The sequence below is a fragment of the Netta rufina genome, assembly GCF_964035555.1.
Source record: "Netta rufina genome assembly, chromosome: 1".
Lineage (NCBI taxonomy): Eukaryota > Metazoa > Chordata > Aves > Anseriformes > Anatidae > Netta > Netta rufina.
Genome location: NC_140123.1, coordinates 76,302,793 through 76,328,203, shown reverse-complemented (window position 1 = coordinate 76,328,203; position 25,411 = coordinate 76,302,793). Strand labels below are relative to the sequence as shown.

General features: G+C 40.0%; 1 protein-coding gene across 4 annotated transcripts in view; it reads right to left on the bottom strand.

Annotated features, from left to right (window-relative positions):
* TBL1X (transducin beta like 1 X-linked) overlaps positions 1 to 25,411 on the bottom strand; it is a 200,013-nt gene that overhangs the window by 73,638 nt on the left and 100,964 nt on the right. For all 4 annotated transcript variants that reach the window (XM_084289294.1, XM_084289296.1, XM_084289293.1 and 1 more), the window contains exon 3: positions 22,446 to 22,553. The gene's annotated coding sequence lies outside the window, so the exon portion shown is untranslated. The remainder of the gene's footprint in view (positions 1 to 22,445; positions 22,554 to 25,411) is intronic.

Below are 25,411 nucleotides of genomic sequence, written 5' to 3'. Positions count from 1 at the left end.
AGTACATTACGTAGTAGCATTTTGTTCTCCTTAAGGAAAGGAGAAAACGTGTATCCTACCTAAGAAGTGAACGGTACCACCCATTAGTGACTTTTTACTGTTCTGTGTTTTCAAAGTGCTGTTAAAACATGAACTCATACAGCTTAGATGTTTCTGTACAGGTTTTGGTGTAACACAGAACTTCTCAGGTGCTTATTACAAGTCACCACTGGTTTAACCATTTTGGTCATAAGTCAAATCCATTCTCTTTCCACGTGAAGGAACACAGTGCATCTGTTACCAGGATAAATGCAAAGCAAATATTTCACAAATTCAAATCTGTAACCTCTGTGATCATTTCAGCTCTTAGTATGGAGCACAAAATCATTTTGACTGATACTCAAAAAAGCAATGTTATCCATATTCTTACTAGTTCCACCTCATACGAATAAGCTATACCGCAATATAACCTGCCAATATTACTGGTATGTAAGAATGGCTCTTAGGAGACTTTGACACAACATATTAAAAAAGGTCAGAAGCATTCACCCATGTGTCAGCTATTTGCTTTCCCCAACCAGCCTTGTTCTAACCTGGCTTTGAGTTCGTCCTGATTTTCCCTGCCACAATGGCAGCAGAGAAGAGCAGAGAGCAGAGCTGCATCCATCCTCACTGATGAACTTCCACAAAGCACCACCACTCCTGCAAGGGGAGCTGGCATGCTCCGGGCAAGGTGTGAGGGCTCAGCAGTCTCCAGGTGACTGATCTCCGGGCTGAGTTGCGTATTATTGAGTATAAAAAACAAGACAAGGTGGAAGAAGGAAATGCTTGAGGACAGGAAGTCAAATATGTTTCTACCAGCATGGAGGAAGAAATAAATAACAGACCAATCACTGACTTAGAAATAATTCCAGTGAGTAAACAGCCCCTTGAATGGATGCACAGCCTTGTTATTTTATCACTAAGTACATGGTCTGGCTCCTTTTATTATCAAAAACTGTAAAATAGTCTGTAAGACATGTAGAGTCACTAGGACACAATGGATATTAAATGAAACCCTTACAATTATTTTACTTTATGGGAGCTAACCAGTGAGGGAATAATAGCATGTCTCAATACATCAGTTGCTATATTCGCTTTTCCAAATAAATCCTTTGTTACAACAGCCTTATTTTTAAATTGGGGCAATTAGTTCATCTACAGTGAAACACACAACTTCTGCTTACTTATTTTTCCACAAGGATCTTTTTTGCTCGTAGGGACACTTTCATTTAAATTTTGTGCTCACACAGTTATTTAAAACCAACTTGCAAGAATGCCTATAAAGTGAAGCTAAGGGGTTTAAGCTTTTACACTCACTCTGCAATCAGTAATCCAAGGGACAGAGGCTTCTTTATGGAAGCAGACAGCTGAACCAGAGGAGAGGCATCACAAACGTTTGCATGTAGCAAGCTCTGAGCAGCGTTTGAGCTGCAGGGCTTCATCGATTCCTCAGGGGACTGGCAGCAAACTGCAGGGTGAGAGGGCTGCTTGGCAGAAACGTGTGCAAACTTTTGGGGGTGTGGAAGGGAAGCTTCAACGAAATGGCAGAGACACAGCGAAGAAGCAGGAAGCTGACAGAGCAACCAGGGATGGAGGCTGAGGAGGAACAGCCGAGTGAGAGCAATAACGGGTGGGAGTGCCGGCTGAAGCGAGGCATGATTCTGAGAGCAAAGACAGGGTTTCCTATTTAATTCCTGCTGTTTAATTTCACTCTCCAATGGTATTTAGGAAACATCATTTACTTTGATTAAAGGTGAGGTTATAAAACTGAAAAGTTGCACAACTGCCTCTTCCTCCCATCTTTATGCCAAGGATTTCACAATTTCCTGCAACATCCACATCACTTTCCTGCACTGAAACCACTCAAAGGTGCTCGGAAAATGAGGGGGTGGGGGAACAGGAACCCACTTAATTTCTCACTCCCCTCAAGATTTACATGAAAAAAAAAACTTGTACTCATTCAGTTTAATGAACAGGTTTCATTCTAGTGGAATCAGTACCTATATCTTTAACATCAATGAATAAGAAATTTTCCTAATATTCAGCCTAAGCACACCTTGCACAACTTAAAGCCATTTCCCCTCATCTTATCACTTGGTGCTTGGGAGAAGAGATCAATCCCCACCTCACTATAGCCTCCTTTAAGGTAACAGTAGAGAGCAATAAGGTCTCCCCTGAGCCTCCTCTTCTCCAGACTAAACAATCCCAGTTCCCTCAGCTGCTCCCTATAGGATTTGTATTCCAGGCCCTTCATCAGCTTCGTAGCCCTGCTCTGGACACGCTCCCGGGCGTCAATGTCCTTCTTGTAGCAACGGGCCCAAAGCTGAACACAGTACTCGAGGTGCATCCTCACCAGAGCAGAGTACTTGGGGTCAGTCACTTCCCTAGCCCGGCTGGCCACACTGCTTATACAAGCCAGGGTGCTGCTGGCCTTCTTGGCCACCTGAGCACACTGCTGGCTCGTGTTCAGCAGACTATCAACCAGTACTCCCAGGTCTCTTTCTGCCAGGCAGCTTTCCAACCACTCATCCCTCAGCCTCTATCACTGCATGGGGTTGTTGTGCCCAAAGTGCACTTGGCCTTGTTGAACACCACACAGTTGGCCTGAGCCCATCGGTCCAGCCTACCCGGACCATTCTGCAGAGCCTTCGACCCTTGAGCAGATCAACATTCCTGCCCAACTGGGTGTCATCTGCAAACTTACTGAGGGTGCACTAGATCCTATCATCCAGATCATCGATAAAGATATGGAAAAGAACTGTCCCCAGTACTGAGCCCTGGGGGACACTACTTGTGACTGGCCTCCAACTGGGTCTAACGTCATTCACCACAACTCTTTGGGCCTGGCCACCCTGCCAGTTTTTAACCCAATGAAGTGTACACCCGTCCAGGCCTTGAGAAGCCAGCTTCTTCAGGAGGATGCTGTGGGAAACTGTCAAAAAGAATGGACCCCATGGTACGGAGCCGTGTGGGAGCAGTGCTTGAAGAGCTGCTGCCTGTGGGCAGCCCCCGAAGGCTCAGTTGAGGAAGGACGGCATCCCATGGGAGGGACCCCACTGGGAGCAGGAGCAGGGAGTGACCGTAAGGAAGCAGCGGAGACAAAGCCTCAGGGACTGACCACAGCTCCCATTCCCTGTTCCCCTGTGCTGCTTGGGTGGAGGAGGTAGAAGAGGGTTAATTTGGCTTGTTTTTAGTTCTCACTGTTCTAGTCTGTTATCAACAGGCAATAAATTATACTAACCTCCTCATCTGGAGTCTGTTACGCCCATGATGGTATTGGTGAGAGATTTCTCTGTCCTTATCTCAGCCCACGAGCTTTTCTTCATTGCCTTTTTCCCCCTGTGCCTTGGAGGAGGGGGAGTGAGAGACTGGTGTGGTGGAGTTTCATTGCCCATCAGCATGAAACTCTTACACACAGCAAACACTGTTGTATCTCAGGAAAAATATAAAAAGTTCCTCATGGTATGGAATATATATCCCCTACGTATGTAATGCTCAAATCCCCTACACTGTAACTACATCTCTAATCTCATGTTAATTCAGAAACCAAACTTCTTCTAAAGTTGATTTTCCAGCTGTTCCTATTCCCCCATGTATTAGCTTAGATTTTGGCTGAATCTGGAGCAAGCTAACTGGCTGATCAACTGGGGTGGGGTGGGGTAGGGAACAGGCACTGGGGCATGATGGCTTGGGCCTGCTGCATCTCTGATCTCAATCCAAGTTCAAACATGAAGCATGAAAGATAACATAGATATAATTAGTTTTTACTGAACTAATGTGGCACATAGGACTTATCTGGACACCTGTTTTGGCAGGTAATGTAAGTAAGAAACAGAGGACTCACAGATTATTTTATACAATAGAATCCAGGTCCTTCACACTAATACTTTCTCTTCAGTATAAAATAGCAGTTTTGAAGTTGCAACTGCATTAAGATAATTAATGATCAGTATTAAACAAACAAACAAAAAAACAACAAACAAAAAAAACAGATCAAGGAGGTGGTTTGTGATGGTTCTTTTAATAGCATAGATATTTTTTGACAGCATCTGTAGTTTTCTCCTGCATGGAAAATTTGCAATTGAGTTTCACTGTTTATGGCTATTTTTACTAGTTTAGGAACCTTCTGTTTAGATCAGGCTTAAAAAACAGATCAGGTCCATGTTACCAGGATTTAAGTCAGATGTCCTGCACTCCTGTAAGTCAAGCAGAAAAATCCAGTGATGCTTTCTAAACCATATTCAAACAAGATCATAACAGTAATCACTTGCAAGATGGCTGAATAAAGCTGACTGGCACGTGGCAGAATGTAGTAACTAATCCAACAGATCTGGTATAACTTCATTTGAAACCTTCTTTCTACAGACGAGTTAAGTTCTGCTATCACTCTCAGCCCGTTCCAGAACCACAAAACCTGAAATGTTAAGGTTCCTGTAAATATTTTAGGATTTCCACTGCCTGCATAGAAATGCTTCAGTTCACACAGTCTCCTTCAGGGCATTCAGAAGCTATGTGGTCCAAAGACTCCTTGTGGATTTAGTTCCATGAGATACCAGGCCATTCCCAAGGATGAAAAGGAGCCTGGTAGTTTCCCCAAAAAATCGACGTTCTTTTGCCATTTCCTGAATGAGCATATCAATCCTTGGCCACCACACAAATCATCTAGTCAGGACAGGCTATTTTTATAGTTCCCAGATGGTCTTTATATACTTTCACGCATGACATGCGCTTTACAGGATACAACCACTCTGGCGACCTTGGTGCATGTGAAACTGTTCTCTCCAAGAAAAGAAAGGTAGGAGCTGTGGTGTGCACATGGGTGCATCTATTCATAGCTATGTCATGCACTTTAGCTAGCACTACATTATTTTATTTTCACAATGTACCTTGGCATTTGTCATTGGCAGGAGTTCAATTTGTGTCACGAAAAATACACTGTCTCCAGTTTCAGTTCATTCCAGTTGTCTGCTGCTTCCAAAGGGAAATGTGACAAGCAATTTGCATTCACGAGTTGATTGGTACTTCTGACCTCAGCCCCATATTTTGACAGAGAACGCTCAGCAATATTACCAATTTCCAAAATTATATCGGAGATACTACTGATATTCAGCCTTGTTATGTTAGAAGAGGTAGCAATGAAGCATGACCTGAACACTTGCAGAAGATTCCCTTGAAGCTGTCTTCACATAGTCTTGGAGCTAACAACAAGTATCTGGATTTTTCAGATTCAAGTACTCTGGCCATTATTAAAATTGTGATTGAAACCTAACCACCAACTACATCTAGGAAACCCAGTGGAAAACATGCCACAACTTACATTCCTTTCTGGGGATAATGGGTTATCCTTACATGTTGCTGCTTAACAAAATGGGTAATTTACAACCTGTACACAAATCACACACAACAGATATAAATGGTGTTAGACCATGCAATAAACCAACAATTTAGATGTGGTCAGGATGCTTACAGCTTTTCACACTACTGAGACCCTGAAGCATAGCAAAGAGCAACTGTTGCTTGGGGGACCAGCATGAGGGTGAAGCCCATTTTGCAAAAGTGAACACGACTGTTTATCTGTACAAGAATATTAGCTACGGGGGAAGAATTTTAAAAGTGTCCCTGGTGCTTCCATTGCCCTCTTTGGCTCATTATTGTGTAGCTCCAGGCCATAACCAAAACCAAACCACACATCAATGGATGATATTGACATATGACAGAAAAGGCTTCCAGACTTGGACTTGCAACTGTGACAGCATTCAATAGCTTCTTTATGACAACTATTCCAGGCACTTGCTAGACCAATTTTCATACTCTGCTCCAGTTCTGGGCACTAAATAAACTTACAACAGCTTAAAGAGAAGTTGTTGATGATGATGATGAATGGCACACAGGTTTCAAATAGGTTTGTATAAAGAAGATGAGGAACATTTTAGGGAGCTGTGACTATAAGGGAAAAGTGTCAGTCTGCTAAAGCCACATGACACACAACGTGAAGGATGCAACACGCCTTTTCTCCCTCACATGGAGCAACATAGTAATTTTAGTACAGTGTTGTTATAGCAAAAGTCACCAAGGAACTTTGTTTTTTCTTCTTTAGGGCCACAAGGGTAACCTCTGGTCTAGGTGCCTGAAGTTCAAATTGCACCTTCCACTATCAAATTCCTTGGTCTACACCCTGACAGACAACTGATGTTTTACTTCCTTGCCATCAAAACTCTAGTTTCAAAAACAAGCCTGGTACTCCATACAGGCACAGATTAATCTCTCTGACCTCAAAACTAAGGAAAACAAATGCCCTTGAAGAATTTAAAACAAGAAATGCTAACCTTGGGTATCTGAATCAGGACTGCAAATGGGGCAATATTCTGTTACTGAAAATGTGGACACGTTTTGTTTGGTGTGCTTAGCTACAGAAGCTGTGGCTAAAGGCAGAAAGAAACTCCAAGGTACGTATGTATTTGAGGCAAATCCCGACTTGCATGCCCTTGACTCTGGCGCTTTGCTCCTTCCCCTGAGCTGCTGCCTGCTGTGGCCAGAAAACTGCCGTGGAGGCGGCCCGGGCGTGTGGCACCATCAGGGCCCAGGTGCTAACTAAGGTAGCGGGCCATGACAGAGCCCTGATGGCCTGGCAGTCACAACGGGCACTGTGGCCGTCCCTGCCTCTGGGGACGGGTCAGCCCTCAGCCCCAAAGTCTGAGCTTAGCATTAGATGGCACCCTAATGGGAATGGCAGCAAGTGATAAAAGCAAGGGGATGAAAATCAGGCTCTGAAGCCCGTCTCTGTCACGGATTTGTGTTGGGGTTTACGCCTCAACTGGGGTTTTCTGTCAGCTCCAACCAGCGAGAGGGAATGTGGCTCTGGCAGGTGCCTGATGAGACACAAGTGCCACCAGGCAGCAGCAAATGCCCAGTGATTAATTATAAACTGCTGAAGTCTGTGTTAGCATAAAAATGTTTATTAAAAAGACATAGATTTGTTTTCTTATCCTATACAACCCCCCCCCCTTTCCTTAAAAAGTCAGAACTATTCCAAAATTTAGTAACAGCCACGTGCACCTACACAGAAAAACAGTATTATCCAGAGAGAAAATCCTTCGCTATAAAGTCTTATGTTTCATCTTCTATAATCCCTAAACGGTCTTTGTGCCAGAGAAGAAAACAAGCCTTTAGTACTGAAAATTACTGCATTTCCTTGGAACCATAACTTACTTGTAAATAAAACCATCATTTGAACACTGGAATTAAGAAAAAATATTTCAAGCTTGCTCCATATTGCCCTGTTGAAGTATGGTTTATAATTCAAAACAATGAGATATACTAGGTCATTTAAGCTGAAGACTAATTCCTGAAGATCATAATTGACTCTCAATTCCAACTCTGCAACCTTGGGAAATACTAACTTCATCTTTTTACTTACAGCCCACTGTAAAGCGCTTTATAATATTTCATTTAGGAAATCTACCTCACCAGTATTTTGTGGTAATTAACTAGACAAAAATTAAAGAAAAAATGAAATGAAAAACAAAATGGTAGCACTAAACTTATCAAAGGATATAAACCACCGCATATCTTTGCTTTGAGATACATCATCATCACAATAATAGAAAAATGACCCTGACTTTGAATTCAAGGTTGATTGAATTTCGTCACACTCTCAACCTTTCAGCTTCCTGTTAATTCAAATTATTAATTGGCATATATCCAGAAGGAGCAGAGGAGGGGAAATCTAATTTGTGTATGCACTTACACAAGTAAAAACTCCCTTTACAATTGCTTATCTTCCTATTCCCTCTGTTCATCTTCCAGAAAAAGCAACAGAATGAGAGCAGAAGTAGTTTTTAGTTCAAAATGACGAAGTGCTGAAAGTATAACAATTTTTCAGCAACTGCAGAAACACATAGCCTTGCCTTTTTTTCTCCCTTTGTTTTCATCACTTGTATTAGCTATATTTTAAGCACTGCACACCACAGCAAGTTCCTCAGACAGAAGATGTAAAGGCAAGGCTGCCTTCCCATAAAAGTTGCATTTGAAGCTCTAAGCTAAACCCACAGGGGTTATTAAAGTAAAGGCTAAGACGCTACAGCTCTCAATGAAAGCAGGGGCACGACAGCAGTTCCAGTGTACTTACAGGACCTCATCTCTTGCAGGTCTAGCGGAGGCAAAGTTTCAGAGGAAAAAGAGGAGGGATGCAGGAGCTAGCACACAAATAGACAGAAAATTTGATTTCTCCACTTTCTCAGTTCTATCTTTCTTGCATTACCTCCCCTGATTATTTTTGTCTTTTATCATTTCTTTGTTATTCTTTTAGAATTTCCCTATTTCCCCTCAGGGTTTGGGGTATTCAGAACAGTTAGCTTTATGCTGGGGTGGCTGAAACTTCACAGTTTTCTATTTCCAAGACACAGTTGACTAAATTTGGCAACATTTACAGTATCTGCTGAAATCAACACCTGACTTCCTCTATACCAAGTAGCATTGGCTAGATAACTGACATTAAAAAAAGGAGGAAAAAAAAAAAGAAAAAAAAAACCTGATCACTGTCATCTGCCTTGTTTTGATATCAGTCACTTTTTACTGCTACCATTGAAAGAGAAAATGGTTATATGTAAAAAACATACAATTCAGACTCAGTTGTGCCAAGTTATGTCAGCATTTAGAAGGGCTGGAGCTAAAAGTAGTCCACAATTTTATTTATATGCCCTCAATTTCTTTCCTTAATGAAAACCTGATGGTCAAAAGCGGAGAGACTTTGGTAGTTCAGCTGACAGTGGCAAATGATCCTAGGAGGATGCACACAACTTCTTTAGTGGGAGAACGCTGCGGGGAGCTCAGATACAGTCAAGCAGAATTACTACAGTACTGTGGTCCAGTTGATGAATTTTTCACTCCTTGCTGCATAGCAATATGAGAAATGGCATTATGGACTTTGGATTTCATGTTGCTTTTTGTGATACTGTTCCCATGCAAAATGCACTTGCCTTTTATTCGTCCATCCGGTGAGTGGGAACCAAAAGTCAACCTGCATAGTTTTTCTTCTTGCACATCACTACTAATAAGAAGACGTCTTAAAGTGAATCTTTTTCAGATCTTTGAGTACAATACCTCTTTTGCAGAGTCACTGACACAGATAGGAATGAACACTTACTGAAACTTACTGAAAAAAAACTAAAACTTACTCAACCACTCTACTGTTGAACAGGGAGGAGAAGTCACACCTGGCTGTCTGGGGGCAGTGCTGACTCTGGCTAATAGCCACAAACACAGGCAACAGCCCCTCGTTACTATGAGCAACAGCACCAGTTCCAAGTACATGCTGAAGACAGTCGTAAATCAAAGATATTACAGCTACAAGCTACACAGTTACTTCGCAGAATCTGCATGCAAATTAGAAGGCATAATTTAGCTTCTAACATAATTGAATGCCCTTTGAAGACGCAGGGAGTAACAGTTCATCTCAGTGGGTCCAACATCCAATCCTAACATCTAAAAACGGGGGCATCACTAAGCAAGGTACCCAAAAGCTCACTTTTCAATTGTTCCCCCTCCCCACATCTTCACGGATTCTGAAATAATTCAACCGTTCTGCCTGTCTAAGAGCTAAATAATTTCAATTGTAGTTTAAACTCCCTTGGAAAAAAAGATGCACCCTGTCATCACTTTCCCAAGCCCTGGGGTTCTGCAAAATCTAGTCACATCTGTACTGCATACAATAAGTAACCACATCATGTTTTTAGGTCTTGACCACATCCTTTTACCTCTATTTCAGTTTGGCGGGCCTAATTTAAATAGTGGTTTACTAATTAGGTGGAAAAGCACTAAAAATGCCAGCAAAACCGAGCAGAATTCAAGTCCCAGTGGCTATTTTGCCTTCAGTGGTTGCTTCCTTAGCTGCCAGATTGAAGGTATCACAGATGACACTCACGCAGACAGCAGAACTCAAGCCTGAGGATTAGACACAATTAGATGCTGCTGATGAGCAAACCAGAACTTGTCATTTTACAAAATGCATGGGAAGTAAGAGCTTCATCAGAATCCTACTGACAGCATGCTCTGTTTTCACTCCTAAGTCTGTTTTCTTCATGTTTACTATGTGGAGAAGGTAAAATACAAATGGGTGTGTGTAGGGGTGAAGACAGTGTGTCACTGACTGTTCTTATTCTTACACTGGACTGAAAAGCCTCAAAATTATGTGAGATTACACACCATCCACAGCAAAATCATTGTTGTTCTCAGCTGCTAAATTGGAATCAATAGAAGGAAGAAGTCGCTGTTGTTTTAAAGCAATGACCAAGTAAATTTTTATTAACTGTCTATGGTCCAGTAGGAAAGAAGCAATTTCTAAGGGCAGAATGCTAAGTTTGTGTGTGCTGTATCAATTAGAAACCCTACATGTAACCCAAACCCTATTCTGCTTTATTCTGTATTGAACAAAAGTAAATGAAGAGTGGCTAATTAATATAAATATTAACATGACAAGATAAAGTGTAAGATAAATTGTTGTTGGATTTAGTGTTTTTTTAACGCCCAGTCTTTAGGCTCAGATAATACAAAAACACAACAGTAGGAAAATGTGATCACAGATACATGAAATTATCTGTTGTATCAGCTCAGCTCTAGTTTAAAGCAGTTTAAATGAGCTTTGATAATGAAAGGTGACGGAACCAGCTCAAATGGTGCAAGTGATTTGATTAGCTTCATGCTAACCATCATGGGTAGATTTAATTTAGAGCTGAGTGATCACATCTGACTGTGGTAAACAGCTTAGCATCTGCCTTCCAAGGTAACATCTTCATATGGGAGAAAGAGAGATTGCGATCTGCTACGTTCACAGTTTTGTAGCTAAACCCCCATTCTCTGCAAACGTATTTCAAGCTTTTGGTGCCTTCTCAAGACAAGCAGCTACAATGAAGAGAAATATGCAAGCTTCTAGAACACCAGGCAATCATTTAGATGAATATAATCTGCTGTTTAAACTCCCTCTAAATCTACTGAAAAGTATAATTAGAATTATGTAAACAAGCCCTGGGGCCGAGTTCAGTGGTCAGCCAGAACAAATGTGACAAAGCCGCAGCAAAAGCCATATAGCTAAAATAATTCATCAACGCATCGACTTCAGTAATAATGGACATGCCACAGTACTAGAAATTATATTTCCTCCATCTTTCTAGAAACAAGGCTACCCCTACTTTGCTCCCTCTTTTGAAGCAACATGCAATTCTTCCCCTGCATGGAACCAATGCTTTGAATCAATACAAATGCAACCTCATCTGTCTCCGATAGACATGTGAGAAAATTTTAGTAACAGAAGCATTATGTAATGGTGGTGACACTCACCTAACAATGAATTATTAACGTTCTCTCTACTGTGAAATCCATAAGCAAATGTGACTTACAAGTCAAGAGGAGAACATTTGCAAAAACACTAGATTTCTAAAAACCTCCAGCAAAGTTGCCACCCTCTTTAATCACATCACTGCAGGCAGACAGTGATTACAGGACTGGTGACACAGCAAGAAGAGAGAGCTCTGAGAGACACGGCACAATGAACGCTTTGGGGAATGACTGAAATAAGCACCTGCAAGAGAAACCGAAATTCTATGGAAGGAGATTTTGGAAATTTTTGAAATATTGATGGAAAAGTTAATATAAAGGGAGAGAAAGATCGTTAGTTTATAGAACAATAGGGAAAACAGTTGGTAAGCTGCTATTTATGTCTACTACAAAATTGGTACTAAGCAAAAACTACAGGCTTAGTCTATCTCAGATAGATACCACGTTTTCCCTCATTTTTGGATTTTGGCTGCTGTAGCCAATCAAGCATCTATGGACTGGAAAAACTCGTAGGACCTCCTGCCTCCAGCCTCCCAGCTGGGTTTTGGTCAGACCATTTTTTTCTCCCCTTTCACTCAACTGCACTGCTCCAATTGCTTTTACTGATCCTCTTCTTCATCCCTCACAGCACAGTCCTCAGATTGATGTCACTACAGATAGCTTTGTGTCCTTCACTTTTGCTGCTCCGACCTTGGGCTGTTTTATTTCAAACTAGTGTTGAATTAGTTACGTGCTTTTTTGAATGATCTCTGCATAATTTTAGATATGCACTTATGGGGAGATTTTTCATTCTTTGAGCTTACAAAGATTGTATTTATTACCAGATTTTCAAAACGTTATCTAATCAGGATGAATTCAAAATATTTGGGTCTACCCTTAAGCAGATAACTTGCAAAGATACGTCAGTATCTAGAGAGAAATCTAATGCATACATATAAAGGGAAGAATGGTTTCTCCTGTTTACTACTAAATACAGATTAATCAAATTGTTTAAAACAGAACCATCTCACTATGATTAACAGCTTGACATAAAGCTAGAGTTGTTAAAAGTAAAAGCAGGGGGGGGAGAGAATATGGGAATAATAATGTATGATCTAGAAAGGTCTGAAGCAGGGTTTTGGCAAAACATGGCTGGAAACAAACCTGCTGGCATATCAGATAAAATATGCCTAAGGCTAAACTTGCTATCGCAGCTGAACTTTTGGCTCAAAGAAGAAAGAATTTGGGAAAAAAATCATGAAAGAAAGTGTAAAAAGATGTTACTGTGCTAAAACTTTAGCAAGAAATCAAGAAATTTTAAAACATGGAATTAACTTCCATTTCAGGTCAATAAACATCTTGAAGTAAGTAATTAAGCCTTAAATGACCAAAGCTATTTAATATCTGTATTCATGGAACAGAACCAGATAAGTAAAAAGAAGACACCGTTTCCTTTTGAGTCTGAATTGCAATATTTATTCAAAAGGTATGCTACACCCTTGTTTTGTGCCAATAAAAGGATTATTGTTTTTGCCTGACGATGCTCACTTTTTAATATAGAGCAAAAGCCCCTTTTCAATGTCAAAGCATATTCATGTATTCATGCCAGATCTTTTTTGGAACAAATTTTGTAACTTGGAAGCTCACAGGACAAATAAGCATACTTTCTGCATTTCATTTCTCTACAGACATAAGAAGATATTCTAATATTAAACAAGTATTTAACATTGAGTGTATTATTAACAAGGCAAGATGACAAAATGTTTCAAGTCTACTTTGAGTTTATATGGGACACGATTCAATTCCTGTAAAAAAGCCAGCAGCTACACTTGAATTACACCCAGATTTCCCCAAACTAATTTTACTGTGCTATCAGCATTGAGCAGAAGAGGCAGAAACAGCAGCAGCACCTCCAAGCTAAAACATCAGAAGCAGCATTGGACTGCTCAGGATGTATTTACATACCATTTGCAAGCAACTCCTTGCTATACCATGATCTGGAAAAGTATTTCTGAACCAGCAGTCCCGACACTGCCATTAACTAGCATGGTAGGAATACTTAAGATGGATTGCTGTTTTCCTAATCTTGTCAACTACACTTAATGGGACATATTCTTAACACTTTTTTAGATAAACCAGCTAGAACACAAGTTTGCCTTAATGCTGTGGTGATTGCAAGCGGGGGAATTGATTTATGAAGGCAAAAATATACCAAGAAGTTGCAAAATACTACAAGAAACAAACTGCAAGTTGATCTTTTGGATATTATACATTTTTCGCAATAGTGTACCCAGGCAAAGTCTATTAAATAAATAATAAACTATGTAAGTATATAATTAAAATACCACGGACAGTTTATATATATGTAGTTCAGCATAAAAGTAAGAACATTTTTGCATTGTCAGGCCAGTTCCTGCTCTGTCCTGTTCCACCCCGACGTGATGCTGTGCAGTGTCCTCTGGTGGCCCTGCCTGAGCAGGGGGTCGGAGCAGATGACCTCCAGAGCTCCCTGCCAGCCTCAGCCACGCTGTGACTGTAACTCTGTGGGATGTAGCTAGTTCATTAAGGCGGATCTTTCAAATGGTGACCTGAAGAGAAGCTTTTAATTGTTTGTTCTTTTTTTTTTCCTAGTACTTTCCTATAAAGTAACATCAGGTTTTGCTTGGCACTTTATACTACATTTCAATGAAGACAGAAAATTTCTAGCCAAAGTCTCGAACTCAGTGGAATCAGTAAGAAAGGAGCCAGTGACTTCAGACAAGCCATTACTGACAAAGATTAGTATAGACCACTAAAATACAAACACTAAAACATGGCATCTTTGCCTTTTTGTTTGTAAAGATTTATCTGAGTTAGACTGGCATCTTTTTTGTGCTGTGGGGAACTGGGAGTACCTTATACTTACAAAATTAGATTTATGATGTTGAATGTAATCACTCTTTAAATATATGAATATACAAATAAAGAAAAAAGGGGTGTTCTTATCTTTCTTCTCTATTTTCCATAATGGCACGGAATGGTGATTAAGATGAGTCATTAATGCAGAGACCTTGATTACTGGGGGAACCAAAGAGAGACTAGGGAGAAATTATTTTACATTTCCTTGATCAGAGATGCACATGCATGCTATAGAAGAAGGTTCCTGTGATTGATTATTCTGTTTATTAGGACTGGAAGCAGGCTAGATAAATGGGAAATTAATTTGTGCATGCATCACTTGAACTAAGATTATTTAAACTGATTTAAGTTGACCATAAATACAATTCATGCTAGACAGATTTGGGATAGTTGCTAACCTACATTGTAGCTCACAGAGTAGCCAACATGAAAACTTTAACCACCTCATACAGAATAAAGACTATAAAACAGCTTTGTTTTATTAAAATGGACACATTGTTTGAAGAAGTCCCTTTCTATTCCTCATACATCTTCTGAATCGGTAAAAAACATAATAAAACCCAATGGTTGGAGCCACATATCAGAAAAAGGTACGATGCTGTACAGCCCCGGGGAAGCCACTTCACCTGTGACCATCTGAAGGCAACGTTGATTATTCAGAGGGCTTTGCCCGAACCCACACAAAGCACTGCAGGGTCGGCTGCCCACCGCAACACGGAGCGAGCAGCAGCGTTTGCTTCTGTTGGGCAGCTGGAGCTCCGGTCTGGCACAGCAGGACGCTGCCTCATCTCCCCCTGCCTGCTCTGGAGCTGCCTCCATCCTACATCCCAGCATGTGGCAGCTGAGATCAGCCACTGGTGGCTGGGCACCAACTTTGCACCAAATGGTGGGGGACACCAGAGAGCTCTGCTCTTGTGGCTCAGGTGCAGGCTCTGCTGTATCTTACTCCACCACGGCTTTCTCGGTGATGATATTTCCTCTCCAGCTGTAATGCTACAACTCTACCAAGTCTGTCTGCATAATCACATTCACATTCCTTGGGCCAAGGTTCCCCGTTACAAAGTCAAGTGTGAACCTGTGACCTCAGTGTGTAAGTAAAAATGTTGTGCCAGCAAAGACACACTTGCAATTCCATTTTGATTAATTATACCTCAAATCTCACAAGTTCACACTGAATAATTATGTCTTAACTCTCACGACTGCAGATAATTAAACTTTTGAGGAAAAATAATAATTTGATTTATTTTCACTTGCAGCACTTGAAGTGAAGACTAGACAGTAAAATATTGTGTGAAAATCCTCACAGACTGACCGAAGACTGAAATTATTCACTGAAGCTGATAAAAGGAACTGATGCTAATCCACATACTGGGCGCAAATCTTGAGCACATGCAATCTATACAGAAGCATGATTATCAATAATTTCTATCAATGCTCCATTAAATCAAAGCAGTTCAGGTAGGAACAGCCCATACAAGTAAGTAAATAGCAACACAGATCCTGTGCATCTCAAAGGCTTCTCTTACAGAGAACTTACTGAAAAAACTTGTATACTATGTGTCCTTTTTCTCTGTGGCATGAATCTGGGAGATGTTCAGATATTTAAAAGTACGTTCAGCTAGACTGCTCATAATAATTCATTTTCGACAGAAAAATGTGATAAAAGAAAAGAATTTAGTTTAAAGCAAAGGCTTCAAGTAAACAAACATTTGAAAAGCAGAAAATCCTAGTCTTCTTCAGAAGGAAACTGCTCTAACTCTACTTGGGAAGCAGCAGGTTCACTGCTCATACATACTTTCTCATCACCAGTAGTTTGCAGAAGACACTATGCCTCCAGTATGTGCCAGCCATACCAAGTTTTCCAAGAGCACCACAGCCTGAGCTGAATCCATGTGGACAGTGAATTTCTTCAGTTCTGCCCAGACAAGTCAAGCAGGCTTCAGGTGGAGAAGAAGAGTGGCTTGGCTGCGTGGTCTCCACAAGGCACAGTTCTCCTTCCCCAACATCACTGTGCGGCTGCTCCACACTCCCAACCGGAGCGGTGGCAGATTTCTAAAACAGATTTCATTCATTCATGGTTTCAGTTAGAACAGAATTAATTTTCTTCCTAGTAGCTGGTGGAATGCTGTGTTTTGGCTTAGGATGAGAAGAGTGCTGATAACACCCCGATGTTTTAATTGTTGCAGAGCAGTGCTTATACCAAGCCAAGGACACCTCAGACTTTTGCTCTGTCCTGCCAACAGGCAGGCTGGGGGTGCAGTAAGAGCTGGGAGGGGACAGACCCAGGACAGGTGACCCGAACTAGCCAAAGGGGTATTCCATACCATCTGATGTCATGCTAAACAATATATAGGGGTGGCTAGCCGGGGGGAGGGGGCCGGACTGCTCGGGGTTAGGCTGGGCATCGGTCAGCGGGTGGTGAGCAATTGCATTGTGCATCACTTGTTTGTACATATTATTAGTAGTAGTACTATTATCATCATTGTATTATTATTATTATTATTATTATTATTATTATTATTATTATTATTTTCCTGTCTTATTAAACTGTCTTTATCTCAACTCACGGGCTTCACTTTCCATTTCTCTCCCCCGTCCCAGAGAGGGAGGGGGGAGGGTGAGCGAACGGCTGCGTGGTGTTTAGCTGCCAGCCGGGTTAAACCAAGACACTTGTGGAGGTACGCACACACCTTTGACTTAGTCTGGCACTCTGGGTAAACTAAATACAGACTTTATTAGTGATTAGCACATAAATCATCTTTCACCAGGCTTTGTATCTATTACTAGCACTTTCAGGTGATTGACGTGGTGAACATGGAATCCTAACAAGCTCTGCACATCAGGTACAGAGAGTGCAGGATGGTCAGACCTCAGTCTTAAAAGATCTGCGTTATGCCTTAAATAATCACAAATTTAGTTTAAAAATCCAAGGATAATACATTTTATCATCTTATTTTGGAATGCATCCTCAAGACTCTCCACTATCATCAAAAACCTTCCAGAGGGAGGACGGGGGAGGAAGAGTAGCAATTGATTGAAGTATTGCTATTATGAAAAAGCAAGGCTCAAAACAAGGATCTCAGAAGTTGGCCATGACAGGAAGAGTAGCTTCCTTACCTCTTTAGGACAATGTAAAGTCATAGAAATTGTCACCCAAGTTCAAGTTCATAGAATCATTAAGGTTGAAAAAAATCTCCAAGATCATCTGGTCCAACCATCCCCCTACCACCAGTATCACCCACTGAACCATAACCCTAAACGTTCATGTTCTAGCAAGATATACTTTCTTCTGACTCATCTAGAAGGTCAAACAAACAAACAAACAAAAAAAAAACCAACAAACTAATCAAATAATATTTTCATGAACAAAAAGAAAGAGTTCAGTAAACTGATGCACCAACTAGCAAGGGCAGTATCAGGAAATATGCAAACATAACACGGTTTTAGACCTGAAATAACCACAAATGATAAAAATAAACATCCTTTAAAATTCTACGTTATTTTAAAATATGCTTACTTTTAAAAATATTATGCCAACGGTTCACTATTTTTCAGTGAACAGTGACTTGTAAGAATAACTTCAGAATAAGAAATAATGAACACTGAGCAGTCAAAGCGAGAAGTTCTCCTGTCGGCCCACAGGCTCTGAATTAGTTGGTGGCTATATCTGAAAAGCAATCTTAGAAATCAAAACCAATATACAGTTTTTTTTACCAACAAAAAAAAAAAAAAGAAAAAAAAAAAGAATAACATTATAAAGGATATTATTTCAAAGTAGCTTGAATGTTGTAGTTCATAAGTCTAAGTGACCTACGAAATGCACTGGTAGGATCTACTGCCAACAGGACCCCTTTTTACCATTGTAACCTTTTTACTAATATGCTTGAAATATCTTTCACTTATGCCCTATCCATCCAATTCTTAAATTCAAAGAAACTAATTAATGCAATAAGCATCAATCTAGTAAAGGTTTGTCTCTTTCTTCCTGGTATGGTATGCATACTCTTACTGTTCCTAACTGATCTTACCCAATTTTTCATACTCTCACATCTACCCTATGCATTCATACAACACATCACACATGACCTCATTTGCCACTCCCATCATATCAGTAATAGAGTGATAACAGTAAGAATGCATGTGACAAAATCAACACACTTTTTTTGTTAAAACACTTTTTTTTTGTTACTCTTGATAATGATTTTAGCCTTGAATTTCAAAAGCCACTACAAACTTCAGGAAATAATTTCAGTGGCTACCTAGTAGAAGATACTAAAGTGGTCTGGCACCCAACATGGAAACTGTGTTTGTGTAACTGCAGTACTAAAGCACAGGACTGAAAAAACTTCTGTAGTCCAATACCGGGCAAAAGGGTAGATCCACTAACAATCAATTACTGACTTTGCAAAATCTTACTGATTTTTTATGCTTAATAGCTAAATAACATTACACCTCTGTAATGAATCAGAGGAATAAATAAGATATGCAACATTCTCTGCATAGCCAAAGGAGCCAAAGAATCAAAATTAGATGCAGGAACAGACCCCGGGGAGGCTGAAAAAGCTGTACAGCACACAGGCATAGAGTACTACACTAAGGGCAGAACAGGAAGAGACTCTAGAAGCTCTTCTCTTCTGTCTCTAAAACTTGACCCCTGAATTAAGAAAGGTTACTTATCTAAGAGACAGCACAGATCCTCTTCACTGATTGCTTCTGTGAAGCATTATGTATGAAGACAACAACACACAAAATGCAAAGTTCTTCTTCATTAAAGTAAGGATGAGAATTAGCAAAATAACCTGATTCTACCTAACTTTATGCTTAGTGGCTCTCACAACAGTGGCAAAATTAGTTTTATTTATTTATTTGTTGTTTGTTTGTTTCCTTAGACCCTCAGAAATACCTGCTTTAGTCATGCAAAACCCTGTAGCTTTTTGGTTTCCTCTTACTGGTTCAAGTAAGAAATTACTCCAGAACTGTCTAAGCAGATTGGCACCAGCTGCTCCTAGTACCTCTCCAAAATCCAAGAAAGGGTTTCTACAGCACTTGATGTCGTGAATTTGCATGAATTTCTTCTGCAACTTCTTTCTTTGAAGCGTGACATTTTCTACCTATATTGGCTCCATCTTCACTGTAGACTGGCGAGAGCCATTCTCCTCAGGAGATAGTGTTACTATGAGACGGAAAAGTGCTAAAGCACATATCGTCAGTTCAACTTACATCATCTCTGGCTAGAGTAAGAACAGCTGCACATTTCAGAAAGAAAGACGTGAAAGAGGTCCTGGAGATCTGCCTGATCTTCTAAGTGACAGAAAACAAGAAGTAAAAAGACTGAGGATCAATTATTGGCTATGTTTCTGGTGAAGAGTTGACAGACTCTGGTCTTTGGAACTGCAATTCATATCCATGGAGAGAAGGAGCAATATTTACAGAATAAGCTTCATGTCAGTGACATGTGGTTACTGTCTTCGGATAAGGATGAGCTAGGGCAGGCAAAAGGCTTCTAAAGTAAACTGTGAGGTGTTACAGAAACAAATGCACTATAAACTCAGCCTTACATATGGCAACCTCTGTGGAGGGAAGGATCAGAGGCCTGAGAAGCCAGCAAACAAGGCTGTAAATTTTTATTTTGAAGGAGATACTTTGTATAGTTGCTGTTGCTTCAAACTACTGGGGAGATCTCCACAATTAAAATATTGAAATTGTATTTTTTTAACTTTTCAGGAAAACTTGTTATTAAGCAAAGCAAGGAAAAAATAAATAGAGGATGATACACCACATTGATGGTACCATTATCTACCCAAATTATTGATAAACCAAAGGCTTAAGATCCTGAATACACATAGATAATAAACTAGGAGATCTCAGGAGAATATATTGTTAGTAAGATGAGATAAAGCAAGCCACCAAACCGTATCAGAAAACTGGGTCATCTATTCCTTAAGAATGTATTTGTGAAACATGAAAATAACTACAAAGGATTTCCATCTCAGATGTCATCTAGAAATAACATGCAGTCCGTAGTAAAATATCAGCCACTCCTAAATTTTGTTCCTAAAATACTTCTTCAAACACCAAAAGGATAACTCCATTCTAAACCTGCATATTCAGCATGTAAAGACTGGTTAATCACAAGCATAGAAGCTCATTGGCCTTGTGAACCTGAGGAAAACTATACATTTGAGAGAAAGTACAGAGATGAAAATGTGGAAGGACTCTCCCCACCCCACTACCAGCAGGGACCAAAGCCACTACTAAAACAGAACAAAAAAATGGCAACCTGTGGCAAAAAGCTTACTTTAGTCCTGCATTAAGGCCCTAATTAGATTGAAATACACATTACACTTGCTAAAAAAAGTATTCAAATACAATTAATTTAAATAGGAAATTATCAGCTGATAGTCTCCAACTTCTGACTTATGTTTAACAGAATATAAACATGGTATGCTTTAAAAAAAAAAAAAATATATATATATATATATATTTTGTCTCTGAAAGTAGAAAAAAGCATTTTTACAGATGAGGGGGCCATTAGTAACCAAAATGAATGTTAAAAGACAACTTTAAATCAGCACACCCAGATAATTTGTGCTTTAGAGTCTTAAAAGTGTTTGAGAGAGTATCATTTCAATGACGCTAATTTTCAATACATTATGGAACACCAAAGAAATTCAGTAAGACTGCTAGCATTTTCTGCCAATATTTGAAGCTGGTAAACGGTATGATATGAGTAATTATAGAGCTCTAAGCCACTATTAATCTCAGGCAAAACAACTGACAAAGTGATAAAGTATAAATTCACTGGGAAATGATAAGAATAAACAGTCAACACCAGTCAACAACATTTTATAGCAAATTGGTCAATACAGCAGATGGGATTTAATCATCTGATAAAGTTATGAATTTTGGTCAAAAAAAGTTACTTCATAGGTGAAACACAGATACTTTTGAAAGGCATGTAGCTTACAGCCACACATTCAAGATTAAGAAATCTGCTCTCTGTATTATCAGTTGTATCAAAATGTGAGTTAAATGGATTAAGACAGAGACAGATAAAAAATAGTACTTGTTGACAGAAAATAATAACTGAAGAAAACTGTTCTATACTTCCCCAATAAAATCATCCAGTACTAGCTCAACATTAGCTGAGTCTAATCACTGATACAAAAGTAAGTATAAAATATTCTTGATAGCAGTTATGACACAGAAGGTGGCACAGTGGTTGATAAGGGTAGCAGAGTGTTTACTCAGAGCAGTATGCATCAATTCATAGGATGGGCAAAGTGTATTATAGCCATGTGGACTTAAGTATCAAGAAAGAAAGTAGGTCATACCCAGAGAATGGTGCATAGAAACTGGGGACTTAAAAAAATAATAATATAATTTTCATGTCACAGAAACAATGTAATACAAATGCTAGTGAAACCTTATGACAAAAAGGGTTAATAAAACCTCCACACATGTAAGAACAGAGATATTACTTTTGTTCACAGCATTAGGGATACTGGAATAGTGAATACAGCTGTATAGTTCCCTGTATTTTCCCCAAATGGGAAGGATCTTGTTTTTTCTTGACATTTTCTCCATCATTCACCAAAAAAAAAAAAAAGGAAGAATTTTGTACCTCCTTACGATGTTAACCAGAACACCCCATATGCTGTAATTAGCATAGTGAGGGATTTAGAAGGCAGCAGTGTGTAAAGAGCAAAACAACAATTTGAAAAGGCTACAGAGTACCAATGAAGGTTACATAAACACCCAAACAGGCTCTACAAATGATTCCAGGAGGTTAAGAGAGCTCAAACCTCCTGTCAGAGAAGGAGCAGTACTGACAGCAGTGTGGGTACAGCAGAAAGACAGATCTTAATGCAGATGTGTTTTGGGGTTATTTCCAACCAAAGCAATTACTTAGCACAGCCACTTAAAGAATCATAAAGTACTTTGTTTTGTTACATCGCAGCTCTTCAGTCTGTAGCTTAGAAGTCGTCTCTGAGTAAATGTACACTTTTTGTCAAATGTCTCTGTTTGCGAGGGCTGGATTGCGGTACCCTTGAATGATAGCACTGGTAAAACTTTATCATCAGATACAAGCATAGGAATTAACTTGCTAAGCTTGAGCTGCATGTGTGGTTTCACCATGAAAAAATCTGAAAGGCAGCTGGCCAGGAGACTGTGTTCCCGAGGCAGGCTCATGCCTGGCGCGTACTTTGGCTTACCTGGTCGTGAGACCCTTGAGCTGCTGAATGCTGCTCCTCGCAGGCTGCTGTCAAGAGTCTGGGGGTTTGAGTTACCATGGAGATCACCACATCTGACAGCGGAGAGGGCTGCAATAAGAGAGAGAGAGGTACCGGTCAAGCCGCTTTGCATCGCCTCATCGAAACAAGAGCATTTGACCCATTGCTCTTTTGGCATTCGCCAATGTTCTGTCTCCCAAGTTAGGAGCTTTGGCAGAACCCTAAGAGGAAAAAGAACACCATCTGTGACAGAAAGAGAGAAAGAGCAAGACCCAGTGACCCAAAGCATTCAAGTGCTTTGCAAAGCTAAGTGCACTTTTCCAGGAACCTAATGCACACTGAACTTGGCTCAACAATCTCCAGCGTCTTTGATCAAACATCAGCAAGAAATTCATCTAGCTGACAGGCTAGGGAACCACAGTTGAAGACAGCACTGAAAAGCTGGTTCACTGCCTCACAGCAGCACACAAAAGTTGTCTCTGAGAAAAATGCCAGTGGAAACTGATTTCTGTGCAAAAAGAAGTAGGCCAAAGAATTTACCTTCCTCTAAGTTTTTTGGGCAAGGCCTAAAAGAAAGTATTTGTGAAAATCAAACATGAAAGATAGTCCGGCATTCTTCTGCAATAATAAACCTATTTACAGACTTTTCCATGCCTGCCATCAAACACGATGAGTAAATCCTTATTTCACATTTCCTCTGTGATTCAACTGCAATGTATCTTAACTATCTTCCTACTCCTGCATCTCAAGCCTTATGTCTTATGCTCAGTTTTTTCTATATAATATAATAATTAAATGCTGTAAAGTGAAATGAGATATTCTTTAGAGACTTCTTAAACTAATTATACTCTTCCACACAAATGTTTAACAGCTTTTAAAACTATACATTGAGGATCACTTTATAATACAGTCAATTTAATAAATAGCATATTTAAAAACATCATCAGGAGAAGCTTTCATAAATCCAGTTCTAATTCTCAGTCTGCAGTACAACAACATGTTCTCATACACAACACCGTGAGACAAGTATGCCATCTAACCAAATACAACTATTCACATGAGAAAGACACACACCTATTCTAATCCAAGCTGAATGACTATACAAGGGACAAGAAATGACTATTTAAGCATCACAAATTATTCATGATACATCATCAGCTATAAGCCTGTATGTTTTCCGAGTTTGTCTGTTGAACACGTATGAACCTCCATCTGTCTGGCTACCCATATGCTTGCCTATCTAATTCTCAGAAGACATTGGAATTGTTTTCCTTCTAATTTTTCTGTGGAGCATGTCATGTTTATGCAAAATACAATACATTCAAAAAATACAGCTCTGTGTAAATGTGCAATCTGAAAATCCCAGCAATAATTAGAGGATTTTGCTGTTACAACTTCAATGTCTTATGGTAAAATTGTTAAGAGTATTAGTATATTAAAATTAACTCTATTCAATACTCTGACATTATGGGGTACAACAATAGCTAATGCATAGGGGCTGCTCTGGAGAGAAATACAAGGGAAATAACTGACTCGTGTGCTGAAGGCTTCTGCAGGATTCATATAGTTTAGTGGATATCGCAAAATACCAGATACAGGCTCATATTACAGCAATGTAAATTGAAGTATTATGTGAGCTATATATTTATTTCTGTCCTAATTATACTCCTAAATTGGCTGGACTATGGTTTCACTTGTCTTGTTACATAATATTACATACTGGATCACCTTATCACAGCATGGCTGGGGTGGGAAGGGAGCTCTGGAGCTCATCTGGTCCAATCCCCAGCTCAAGCAGGGACACCCAGAGCTGGCTGCCTGGGCCCATGTCCAGGCAACTTTTGAAAATCTCCAGGGAGGAAGATCCCAGAGCTCAGCCACCCACACAGCACAGAAGTGCTGCCTGATGTTCAGAGGGAGACTCCTGTGTTCCATCTTGAGCCCATTACCCCTTGTCCTGGCACTGGGTAGAGCCTGGCTCCATCCTCTCAGCACCCTCCCTTCAGGCATTTATAGACATGGCCCAGCCTCCTCTCCCTGAGCCTCCTCTTCTCCAGGCTGAGCAGCCCCAGCTCTCAGCCTCTCCTCACAGGAGAGGTGCTCCAGGCCCCAGCAGTTTTTATCAGTGTTGGAATCCCTTGAAGGCCTGTCATCTTCCCATGTTGCCCATGGACAAACAGAAGGTATCAGGTAACACAGGTCACACAGGCTGGAAAAGTCTCAAATCCTATTCTAAGACTGGTTTTGGTTACCTCGCCAGACAACTTTTTGGTAAAAGCATTTACACTAGCTCTCTACTTGAAAAAGCTTTCATACTAAGACTAGAGTCAAGTAAATTAATGATCTGCAAGAAAGAAGCAAGGGAAAAGAGACAACTTGGAGATAAAAAGAAATTGCATATATATTCAGGTTTTATTATCCACAAGTGTCAGTGACACTTAAAAGTTAAAGATTTCCTTTACAACTGGGTGAGAGCATTCGTGGATGGTTGTAATAACCTGTTTTGTTAGCAGATGCCCCTACACATAAGTCTTTACTCAACAAAAAAGGTTTCTTAAAATCAAATTTCATATTGCAATAAGAGCTAATATAAGCTTTGAAATAAACAGTGTAGAAAGAAGGAAAATTTGTCTTAACATTTCACTTTTTAGACTTTCATTGGCAATGCTAGTATTACATCTGATAACCAGCTGTGGATTCAGATCTCCACAGTTTGGAAAGAAGTTGCAAAAAAACAGAAATCACAGAAAACAGCTGCAAAAGTGATTAGAGGGCTGAAGAAAATACTTTAATATGAAATATTTGAAGAGTTCAACCTACGCAGTTTATCAAAAGAAGGAAAAAAAAAAGACAGATGACCTGATTACAGCATGTAAGTATTTCCATGGGAAGAAAATGCTAAGTACCAACTGGCTTGTTAGTCTAGCACAGGAGGGTATCTATAAAAC